Source organism: Halichoerus grypus, chromosome 7, assembly GCF_964656455.1.
Source record: "Halichoerus grypus chromosome 7, mHalGry1.hap1.1, whole genome shotgun sequence".
NCBI classification, from domain to species: domain Eukaryota; kingdom Metazoa; phylum Chordata; class Mammalia; order Carnivora; family Phocidae; genus Halichoerus; species Halichoerus grypus.
Window position 1 is genome coordinate 102,006,869 of NC_135718.1, and position 12,084 is coordinate 102,018,952.

Consider the following 12,084-nt stretch of genomic DNA (forward strand, 5'->3'; position numbering starts at 1 on the left):
TAGGAATTTACTGACAACAATTAGGAAAAGAGAACTATAGAAAGCACAGGAACATTTTCAGAAATGGGTTTTATTGTATTTCATCGGCACCACTCACTTTACTTTTTGGTGGGTTTCAGTATTCGAATCAAAATATAATATAATAAAATCATACATACGAATTAAGTATTAAACCAACAGATCCGGCCCCCAGGCCCCCGCGCCCCTCATTTTGGTCGTAGCTCTTGGTGTAGATGCTATGGTGTGAGGGCTGCTCTCTTTCAGTGGCTGGTTGTCCCTCAGGCTGGGTTGTCATGTGACTGCCTGTCTGTGCCTGCTGTACAGGTGAGCGGATGTTCTGCACAGCAAGTGTAGACAGGCAGTCACGTGACAACGCCGTCCAGCCAGGCCCTTGGTTCCTTCGGGTCTCCTTTGCTCATGGGCAGACACAATCAGTCTGTTTTCCAGATTTGGTGATTTTGGAGGGTGGGGGGGGGGGAAGGGAGAAAAACACACAATAGAATTAAACATTAAAACATTATGGAACTAAAACAAGTGAGACTTTTGACTTTATTCAGAAAGTACACTTTTACATTTGTTCCAGACATGCTAACATGGATAATGGACGTAACAGAACACTCACATTGAAATTTCAAGGAAAAAACAAAACAAAACAAACAAAACAAAAAGATTAAACACAAGGTTTATTCTTAAATCCAATTCGTATTATTATTATTACTGGCCCACATGCAGTCAGAGTTCAGAGTCATTGAGCCAGATGTTTTTCCTCTTCACAAAAACTCTGCATATTTTCATACTGAAGTTAAAGATAAAGACTATGTTTATACATGTTTCTTGTAGTCGATAAGTACCATAGCCTTGCCCATGAAAAAGAAACTTGTCATTTACATGGAAACGGCAGCCATTTTCAAAATAATTAACAAGCCTAATATATTTGGCAATTCAACCAGCCAACTTTGGTATCCGATGCCTTGCTAGTGGGATTTGACAAGGGGATGCATTTTTTGCCAATACTTCATAAAGCAGAGGGGAACTTATTTAAATTTCTCATAGTCTTTTTAAGGCAAAGGTTTTAAGTATGGATGTGAAAACCAAATAAGAAACAGTTGTGAGCTTACGTGTTCCTCCTCTTAATTAACTACAGCGCTGGGCCATGAACCAGAAGGGTATAAACTAAAAAGTCATTACCCACAGTGATGCTCAGAATGTGTTTTGGACATTGGTGGTACAGTACAGTTACAGAATAGGACCTTAAATGTAGGAAAGAAAACTTTATTTCATATCCAAAAAGTAAAACCAGACCCCTTAGAAAATTTTCTTATAATTTATACAAGAAAGAGTTAATGGTGTTAAATACACAGGTAGAAAATGTAATTCTGGTGGCTCAAGGATAATCCTACTGGCTATCTTAATATAAATGATCATTCACATCCATAGAGGTATTTAATAAATCCCCCTGCCCTTTAAAAAACAAAATATTTAGATAGAATTCCAGTAAGTGGGATTTCTTCAAAAACAAAACAAAATCTTATTGTCCAAGGAGTGTGTAGTTTGGGACTTTTTCCAAAGAATTTTAAAGAAAACACCTAGTTTGTTATTTCCCTTTAATTATAAAATTCTGAGAAAATAGCAAATAGAAACTTTATGGAGAGGAAAATATTTTTAGAGACTGAAAAAATTATAGTTTTCTACACATCTGAACTTTTATGCATTGATTAGATATGGTACAGTTTTAACAAAGAGGTGATAAGAGCAATTTTCCATTTATTTATTTGATTTCAAGAAAATAAATGTCTGATTCTGTTTCTGGTCAACATTCTGAGTAGAGAACTTTCTTTTTTTCTGACAGAATCAAAAACGTCAGTAAACTTGGCTGCTATTTAGATAATCACAAGGTCAGAGTATGCAAAAACAAATACCTTATGAAACTATTTTGTTATTGTTGCTGCATTCAGTGTAACAGAAAATATTTAGAGTGATTCACTTACAAAGAATATATTGGTGGAAATTAAAAATTACTGTAATTCTGTATAGCTTTCCCTCTCTCTCCCATAAATAATTTGATCCAGTTAACTCTGCTCAATTAAAGGAATGATGCATGCAACCTGAAAAAATAGAAAGAAATATTTGTGAGTTTATCTGTTATATTTTAATACGAAACAGTTTTACTAAACCAAGATAATCCAAAAATATTTGAGCCTGAAAAACCATAACTTTTTTTTCAGGGGGAAAAAAATCTTGCTGAAAAATGACTACTCTATTCATAAGACTTTTGGAAAATTTATGTTTCTAATAGCTTTTTAAACTACAATTATAGTAAGTATGTGGCATATGCATACTTCATAGTTACGTTGAAGCTGCCCTTAATCTTGTTAAAAAGACAGAAGGCTGAAAAATACATTTAGGACTTTTTTCCCATCTCCCAATGAATGGATATTCCCAATGAATATCCATTCATTACCACTTAAAATACTAGCTAAAATATAAAAGAGCTATTTACATTATTATCATACCATGTAATTTTTAATATGGTTATTACACCTTATTTTCCTTTGTCTTTTATTTATTATCTTAAGGAAAAAAATGTAATGAAAGAATTATCTTCTAAATCCTTTAGAGCAAAATTAAGCCAAAGCAACTTCAGGAAACTGGCTGTCACGATAGGTCAGGAAATTCAAAATGAAGATTAATTATTTTCCTTAATTTACTTCATTATCTCTATTTATTAAAACTGATAAAGCTTTTAATAGACTTTCAAAACCTGGGTAAATATTTCTATTTACATAGTTTGCAGCACACTAAGGTGAAAAGATAGAAGAAACCAAGTAAGAAAGTTTCTGTCTTCACTAAAGACAATTTCCTGTCTCCTTTCAGGTGAGAGCCTGACCTTCTAGTTATTTTAAGCTGGGATTTCTGAATGAAGGTCGCTTAGTTATTATTTGGACATTATTGTGATGGGTGGGATATTCTCCTTAGAAAAGAGGAAAATGGGTTGTTTTTAAAGAGCAGATCTCTTGTAGAGTAATTGAAAGCTTTGGCTTCTCTTTAGCAAGGATGGACGCTGGTGGATGAGTGAACTTTTTCACATTATCAAGTTGTATTTTCCTTTTATTTCCTTAAAAAAAAAGGGGGGGAAATTCTTTCATTAGAAGTTTTATGCCTAACCTTTTTCCCACGGCATGAAAAACTTGGGTGGTCTGTAAGGCGAGAGGTGGGGGTAGACAGTATATTTTGGTCTTTTAAAAACATAAACACCATTATCTGGGCCGAAAGACAGAAATGCGAAGCAGGAAGGACGTTAACCTATTGACTAATTGCAAGAAAGTGATCAGTTTGAAATTTTGTCTCATTGTAAATAAACTTTCTTCGATTTTGAGATCCGTGGCTTAAAAAAGGGAGTGAGGTTTGAAAACTGTTTTATATTGATCCTCTTCCAATTAAGAATTGATGGTGTTAAAGCTAAGGCCCTAAATTTCCTTTTCTTGGATGCCAGAAAAAAGTTTTCCTTTTAACCCAGTACCTAGCCTAACTTACCAGTCATCCACTCACTAAAACGAAAAATAACTAAAAACTTCTATGAAATGCAGTTTGGACAGACTCTGCAAACATTTTTCTCTTTCTGACAATGCACAATGTTTAATTTTAATACTTACCATCATATGCAGGGGTAGTTTTAGTTGAAGATGTCACTGTTGGTTAGTTTCCTCTGGAATAGATCCCATGACCTCTAAAATATTTGTATATCTCCTTATAAAGTAATATCAAAATAAAGTTAAACATTGCTCTAATTGCCCTGGAAAGAGATAAGGTTATTTTACGATATGTGTGTATACATGCTGGGGTATGTACCAGCATATAAACGACCATCCTATCCTGCCTTCAGTCAGCAAGGGTTTATAAAGTGAGCTTTTACTTTTGATCCTTAATTTAGCTCATGCAATTTAAAAATAAGTACGATTCCTTTTCATTTGTTAAAAGCTTGCATCAAAAATGGGTTGTCGGGACTCCACCGAGCACTTGCAGGCACTCCTCGGCTACCCCCTACAAATTAATTCTTAAGGTTCCTATTCCTGTACTTATGCCAAGGACACCATCGGGTCCCCTCTATCTCCAGACTAAAAGTCATCCTGAGGGAGAAAATTGGTGGGCGAGCAGTGGTGGTTAGTTTCTTAGAATCAAAAAGACCATTAAATGTGAAGAAAGACATTTAAATTAAATATACATGAAATGAAAGCAAGTTGTGAAATTCTGTCATTTATACAGAATTAAAAAAAAATTTCAGAAAAACTTAAACATTGTCAAAGTCCCTTATAGCTCTTTTTCTTCTTTAGTTAAGTGCATCAATTAGTAAAAATATATTTCTTGAGAAAGTAAGCTTCCGTAATTACCTAATAGTTTTTTTTTCAGTTTCCTTGTGTAAAAGGAACTATATAGGTTTTAAATATCTCTTGTTCTATTAAAAATAATTAATATGCAAGCCTCCAAGTCACAATAGAAAAAACAAAGGATGGCTTTATTATATCATCCAAGTGGAGAAAATAACTAAATTTACCCTTGCTTTTTATATTTTAACTAAAAACTATGGATAGAAGAGAGAACTTATATGTTCTTTATACCAGTTTGGGGATAATCAAAAGGGTGATTTAAAAAGTAAATTGTTTTCACAAAAGATAACCTGGGGAACCTTTTGTAATAAAATGTTTCGCAAAAGAGAACTTGTAACAATTTTTGAATTGTTGCAAAATGTACAATTTAGAAAAGGATTTGTTCAGGAACCACTGTAATTTTAAAGAATTTAAAGGAAGACAAAAGAGATCACATTCATTTTTTTCATAAAAACTATAGAACAGATGTTTTCATTATATAGAATAGTTTGGGGGTAGATATAAGTGGGGGTTGAGGGAATTAGGGGTGAGGCAGTAACATTTTTCCAGAACTTTCTTTAAGAGGCCCACCTTTAAAGTTCAGCATGGATCATATTGCAACCCAGACTTTCTCTATTATTCTCTCTATTGGGATTTCATTCAGCTTGAGGGTTTTCCTCCCTCCCACCTTCCCCCCCACCCCCCTTCACCTCCAGGACAGCTGGAAACTGACCAAAGAAAACTTTGCCTTCGTTTACAAATTCCTTTTTTATCAGTGGGTTTCTAGACAAAGTACCTTATCATTTTAAATGCTCGGAGAAATAGAAGCATTGTAAAATATAGACATGAGGTCTCAGCTGACCAGCAATTATCAACCATTTTTGGATTTAAAAAAAAAAAAAACTGTAACACAGAGATATATATTGGGATATCTGAAGACAGAGGTTTCTTCTATTCTCTGACTTAATCAGCTGCTGACTCACTAAGTTCTGGGTTGGCGCTCTTTTCTGGGTCAGTCCCATCTGCATTGTCTAGTGGGCAAAAACTTGGCCGCCTCTTTTATTGTTAGATACTACTATTCCTGGTATTTATATTATGTACGAAAATTTTCAAAACACTATTCGGATAGCATTTTAAAAATAGCAAATATTCTTTACTTTGAAGCAAAATGGATTCAATCCTGGGGTGTTAAAAGTTCTACTACAGCTCTTACTCAAGTAAGTTTTTATGTCCTTGGATTATTAATTTCAACAATTAAAAACTAGCCTCATTAAATTACTCTTAAGTGCTTGGAGTGTTTTCATGTTTCATTTGGAAGTGGGAAAAACTTTACACTTAAGAAAATACTTGACTTATAAATCTTCAGAAATCAAATAACATACAGTAAATCGCTCTATACCACATATTGTTACTCTTTCAGAAGTAAACCATAGCTCTCCATCACACATATCCCTGTTTCTCTCGCATGTGAACGCAAATCATTGGCTCCCCACCTCAGCTCTCCTGGGCACAGACCAGGTGAGCAGTCAAGAAGGCCTTACCCACAGGTCTTATTTCGAGTAGTCCTTTCTCAGCAGTGTCCCCGAGGGCTTCTGGGTCCCTAGTGTGCAAAACCTGTGAAGAAAAACATTGGGTATGAGATTTGAAAAAGCAAACAAAAGTCTTCTCCTTGGAAACAGCCACTTTTGTCCCCAGCCGTCCATGGCGTTGCTCTCCCTTGCCCAGTCTAACCAATGTGCAGACTACTGTACAACGGCATTGTCCTGAACAGGTAGTCTGAACACTGGGGCGACGGAGCAGGATCTCCAGAAGCTTCCATCTATGTACTTAAAATCCTCTCCCGGTCTTTGGGAAAAGCCTCCCTTCCTGCACCAGGGGTTGCATTCGGCTTTCCCCCCTGAATTCTGCTGCACTGACTGAGACACACTCAAGGGCTGTGATTTCCAGTCTTGACGTGGCACATTTGCTGCAGACTGGGGAACTGGCAATGAATTTAGGACCAGGAAAAGGGGGAGGGCTGGGCTGGAGAGTCCATATATGGGATGATGTCACCCTGGGGAGGTTTGGGTATGCGCTGTGCCGCTGGAGAGACCGCTAGAATCGCCTGCTCTCAGACATGGGTCTGTGCATAAAATGGTACCAGATGTTTTAGTGTAATGTTAAGCAGTCATTTCATCTTCAGGCCAGATTTTTTTCCTCAACTGGGCAGGAAGTGGGCCTCAGTATGGAAAAGCTGTAAAAAAAAGAGTCAAGATGTACAGTTCTGCTGTGGCCAACTGAAAGTGAGTTAGTGTAGAAGTACAAATTTGCTGTCCGGTCCAGGCTAGAAAAGTAATTTGAAGATAGAGGGTAGATTTAAAAAAAAAAAAAAAGTAAACAGAAAGTTGAACACTGGAAGTCAGGGCTCATTTGCAAACTTTTTTGAGCTTTCCTGTGGTACTTTATTTTCTGGTATTTCACTCGTCAAAAGGGCAGATAAGTTCATTTTTTTCTCTCTCTCTCTCTTTCCCTCCTCCTCCTCGTCTGTTGGATCTGTCAGCGGCTTGCAGGCTGCTCTAGACTTGAACAGTAATTATAGCAACTTCCTGAAAGTGAAGCCCCCATGAAAAGTCTGGAGAAATGTTCTTTGTCATGGCCTCTACATGAGTAATTAGTTCCACATGTGGCCTTCCTCGTTTCCCTCAGCGATTTTGGCTGGCTCTCTGAATGCTGTGCTATAGCTTGACCTAAAGAAACTTTAAAGTTTTCATTTCAAACCTCCACTACGAAATCACGACTTCAGGCTTCTAACAAATTGCCTCTGGTAGATCCATGCTCTTAGGAACAGCATTCTTTTTCACTGGTAATTCTTGATTCTGTGTGAATACTTTTGTTTTATTTTAATGGTATTGCACTGCTTAGTTTTTTATCTCCGGTTAACTAAATCTGTTGAAATTTGCCAAGTACCGCTTGACCAAAGGTTGTAACGTATCAGCCCACTGGCATCTCCTTTTCTTTTCCTGTTGTTGCTGTTTTCAATTATATATATACTGTTGAATATTCTGAGTATACAGCCCTGCGACTGTCCCCCCATAGAATTCTGATTAAAGTTCGGGTTACCTCAAACAAGAGCTTGATTAATTGCTCTTCCAGAAATCAAAATGTGAGAAAATTCCTAGGTAGCTTCCAAATATAATTTGAGTAGCCAAACTATGAAACTTAGTAATCTTTAAAGAATTACAACTAAAGCAATTTATTTCTACTGGCCTTATGCAATACTTTTGAGAAGCAGAAAAATCTACCTCTTTTAATATATTGGTTTGGATATTTCAAAAAGCTTCAAGTGAGAGCCGCCTTGAAGCCTTCACTTATTGTGAAATGACTTCTCTTGAATTAACATATACCACTAATGGAATCTAAAGTTTTGACAAGCCCTGGTCACCTTGGGAGGAAGATTAAATAAGATAAAAATGAATTATCCAGGAGTTTAGGATGGAACAAAGACATTAGCAATGGGTACATCATTCATAGAGGGATTTAAACCATCAATGGAAATCTGAGGGATTACTTCCTATCACTGTATTTCTGCTTCCATACTTATATCTATAGGGCCTATCCCATAATACTTGAACAAGCTCAGTATGCCCTAGCTCCCTTCCCCCCCACCATCACTGCTTGTATAATACTGGAAATAGACAAATGTGACTACGTACAATCTCATAGTCTTATTACATGTGGATACCAACTCTGTCCCTTCTCAGTGTCTATATGTTAATTCACAAATCATCATGGAGGGGGCCATGAGCCAGTGGGACAGTAGTGAGCCAGGAATCCAGCGTTCCAGGTGTGGGCTTGTTTCTGCCACAAATAGTGAAAGCCTTTCCTCTGCCCTCTTCTATTTATATCGATGAAACATGACTTGGAAATTTTGGGTAAGGCAGATGAAAGGTGGTTCTGATCAAACTGCTCCATGATTTCATCTTAGTTCACACATCTATAGTTTCTCAAATGTAGGAGAGAACCTTTCTCAAAAAGGGACTTTACAAAGTTTTCTTCAAGGAATTCAAATTCATAATTATCTTTGCTGTTTTTGAAGCAGTTCAAGTGATTTTCTACAGAATACAGCTATACAGGTTTTGTTCTTAGCATATGTGCCCGTCTCGTTGGGTTTCTAGTTGACTAAAATGTTTTAGAGTTATCTTTCCTTCAAATAGTTCAACAAATATTTATTATTGCCTACTCATATGCTGGTCACAATGCCCAGGACTAGGCATCATCATTGAGAAGATATGATTCCTGCCCTCAAAGGGCTCACACTTACTTATAATGTTAAGAATGCTAACCTGTGATCAAATTCAATCTACAGAATCTTCCATGCCTCTGTGGGAAGTCCTTGGCATTCATTTGTAAATGGCCTGAGGACCTTTTCTATGTCTGTAAAGTTGTCACTTAAATACCTGATGTGTGATGGGCTCTAGAAAGCACGGTTACGCACAACAAAGACTCGCCTTGGACAACTAATGTTATTTAAGCTTTTTGCTTAAATAAATTTGCCATTTCAAAACATATTGACCAAAGTGATTGTTTGAATCAGTGGATAGTTTGGGGTGACTATAAAATTTGCTCTATTTTAAAATGTCATGGAAAGAAAATACTGTTTCAGTTGGTTATCATTCCGAAGCTTGGCACATTTTTATGACTTTAGAAATTCTCAAATTGAAACCAGGACTGAGTCTTGTTTCTTTGTACTCATTAAGGAACAGGGTTACTAGTGTTTACAATAGAGTATTTTGTGATGTCCAGATACAGTGTCACAGGTAGTATTTATACTCTGTACTTCAAATAGTATTTATATAGCTTTAATTTTTTTTTGTTACAAAATCAGTGCACGGGCATTATAAAAGTTCAAACAATAGAAAGTATGTAAAGAAAAAAGTTAATTATCTTCCCTTCCAACCTCCTAACCCTTTCCGCTCTCCCAAATTAGTGGTAACAGTTTTGTGTGATTCTTTTTACTGTCTTCTCAATGGTCATTTATAGGTTCTTTACAGAGTACAGTCTTTCCACATGCAGTGTAACAGTTTCTTGTAATAATCTTATGTGGTAGATATTAATCATCATTCCCATTTTATCGATGATGAAATTGAGGCTCAAAGTTAAGCATATTCTTTCGTGGAATTACACTAAGTGGCAGAACTCAGCTTTTTTCTAACTCAGACACCTGTACCCGGAAGCGTATTACAGAGACTGTTTTTTTCCCCTACAGAATTCTTAAGGGCGCTTCTATTTCCTGTTACCCATTTGCTAATTATCTGCTGCCTTCTTAGTTTTATACTGAAATGTTACCAAATATTTCACATATTTGGATTTTTCCCCAAATAGAATATAAGCTAACTGAAGGCAGGGATGCTATCTTTATACTTTAATTGGCCTGTGGCAGACCATTCAGTATACGATTGAAGAATGAATAAAAGCTGCATAGTACCCATGCAGTTTCTGATCAGACCTTTATCATGATAATAATTCGAGAATTAAAACTATCTTATTTTTTAATCTTAAGTGGGAAACATGGATATAGGTGTATTGCAGTTCTGTATCAGATTGCACTATTCTTTTAGAAATGAATGTGAACATTTGGGCCAGCCATATTTCCTTGCTTATTTTTGGCCTTGTAATCTTCTAGAAGCATCCTGTGTAGCTATCGTTCATATAATCTTGTGTGAAAAGCAGGATCTAACCAAGTTGTGGTGTTTCCTTTCTTGTTGTTTTCTCCTTCCCAGTTTGTATCTGAGATAAAAATCTAGTTGACCCCAGTTCACTGCAAATTAGGAAAGATAGCCCCACTTAGTTTGCCTTTATGTTGTGTGGATTAGCACTTGTGTGTGTTTGTGTTTTTTTTTTTTTTTTTTTAATTGGAAGCAATGCAATCCCCTAATCACCAGCATTTCCTATTTTGTTGGGGCCCAAAAGGACTGGGAGATTTGTTGTAGCAAAGCTTTCCCCTTTTCTCTCCTTCCCTGACTCTCAAATGGCTGCCTTCAGATCACTGCAGTGAGGTGCCCTCTCAGGCAGAGATGCAACATCACAGGCTGTAAAATGGAGGAGAAATAGTCCAGAAGAGTCAACAGATTTTCCTTCAGCAACTGCAAAAGAAGTAAAATTAGAACAGCTATAAATCATAAATTTAATGCAACTGATTTTACAGTCTTCAAAAAGCTTGCGAAAAGCGAAGATTGTGAGAGAGTTGATTTTAAAACGTACATTTACTAATGCATGTTTTGTTTTGCCTGTCTGTAGACTTTCCATTGCTGAGTCTGTTTATTTAGAAATCAGCCTCTAACCAAAGGCAGTATATATTTTATGAACATTCTTTCCTCAAATCAGTTGAGGAAGATACTGTTACGACTTTGAGTTTCACTAACCACTGTCCTGCACAGCAGCCGTTTCTCTATTTCAGTAACATAATACATCCGGCAGATAAACCTTAAAAACTCTGGCTCTATTGAAAACCAGTCGCATGAAGGTAAATATATGATTTATGACTCCAGCAAAATTTCAAGCACTGTCTTGAAATCTTTAGGGGAAGGAAAGACAAAGGGATAGGAAAATTGGCGCTGGCCTTTGCAGGCAGATTTTTAAGTGAGAGCGTACTAGGAATGCTGTCTGCTGCCTGCTTCAGCCCCCAAAAGCTGACGAGCATCATCTGAATGCTATGTGCTGTGAGCTCCCATTGAATTCCACGTTACAATCGGACTTTAAAATGAGCACTGGCTCATTTGGACAAGAGAAATATGGTGTCCTCGGGTCACTGACAGTTTTAGAATATTGCCTCCTGATGTCTTTTGGCATCACCAATATATTATTTCCTTAGTATGACTCAGAAATGAGCATGCATGATATCAAAAAGAAAAAAAAAAGTGTGTGCATCACATGAAGACTCAGAAAGCACTTTTTTGCAGGGCTATAGAAAGTGTCCTTTCTGTGGCTGGGGGCTCAAGTGAAGCATATTGGCTACAAGGCAATCTGTGTGTGAAAGGAAGCTTTCTGCTTTACCCAAAATACCTGCAGTTACATGGTAGGTCATTTTAGAGGCTCCAAGTCTTTATGTGCTGATAGGCATCCTTGCGCAATACATGGCACAGTATCTTTATTTTAGGATTTATAATCTTCTGGTATATTCAAAAGTGGATATACAAATTATATGAGTTGCTAAAAGGGTTTGATGCCACATACATCTGTTTAGTTGAGTATATTGTAATAACTGGCTTCTTAATTCTGTTCAGACTCCAGAGAATTTATTCAAGGGACACATGAGACCATATTAAAATACTTCTATTCATGCCACCATGGGAATTTGCTTTACTTTTACAGGGAAAAAAAAAAAAAGCACTTAGTGTATGAATTAGTTCATGTTGAAAGGTTATTTACATGTTGCAGATTAGTATTAATCGTATATGTTTATAAACACATTATTTGCATATTAATCAACCAAAAATGGCTTCAATTCACCAAAGAGAATCAGATCATGTAACTTCACTGACCTTCAGGACTATAGTGCAGAAGCTGTGGAGAAAGGAAAGTGTACGGTTTTCCATTTTTAAGGGTTTGTTTTGCTTCCTTAGTCCTTTTTTTTTTTTTTTTGAGCACTTATTTTATATCAGGCCCCCTGTGCTAGTTTTTTTCACATGTGGTGTAATGTAATCCAACAACCCCGAAGAGAGGATTTCCCCATGGTTACAGA

At 36.6% G+C, this 12,084-nt stretch overlaps 1 protein-coding gene and 1 long non-coding RNA gene across 10 annotated transcripts in view; one reads left to right on the plus strand and one right to left on the minus strand.

Moving 5' to 3' along the window:
* The window catches only part of DNM3 (dynamin 3), a 539,814-nt gene that overhangs the window by 293,278 nt on the left and 234,452 nt on the right, over nucleotides 1–12,084 (plus strand). The window lies entirely within an intron of this gene.
* On the minus strand, nucleotides 51–6,339 carry LOC118524157 (uncharacterized). Of its 3 annotated transcripts, XR_013449825.1 has the most exons (4): nucleotides 6,096–6,339; nucleotides 5,906–5,978; nucleotides 3,654–3,747; nucleotides 51–2,105 (listed from the first exon to the last, which is right to left on the minus strand). It is a non-coding gene; the product is annotated as an uncharacterized LOC118524157 (long non-coding RNA). The 3 variants fall into 3 exon arrangements; XR_013449824.1 differs by having other exon boundaries at nucleotides 5,906–6,339; XR_013449826.1 differs by having other exon boundaries at nucleotides 3,654–3,793; nucleotides 5,906–6,339.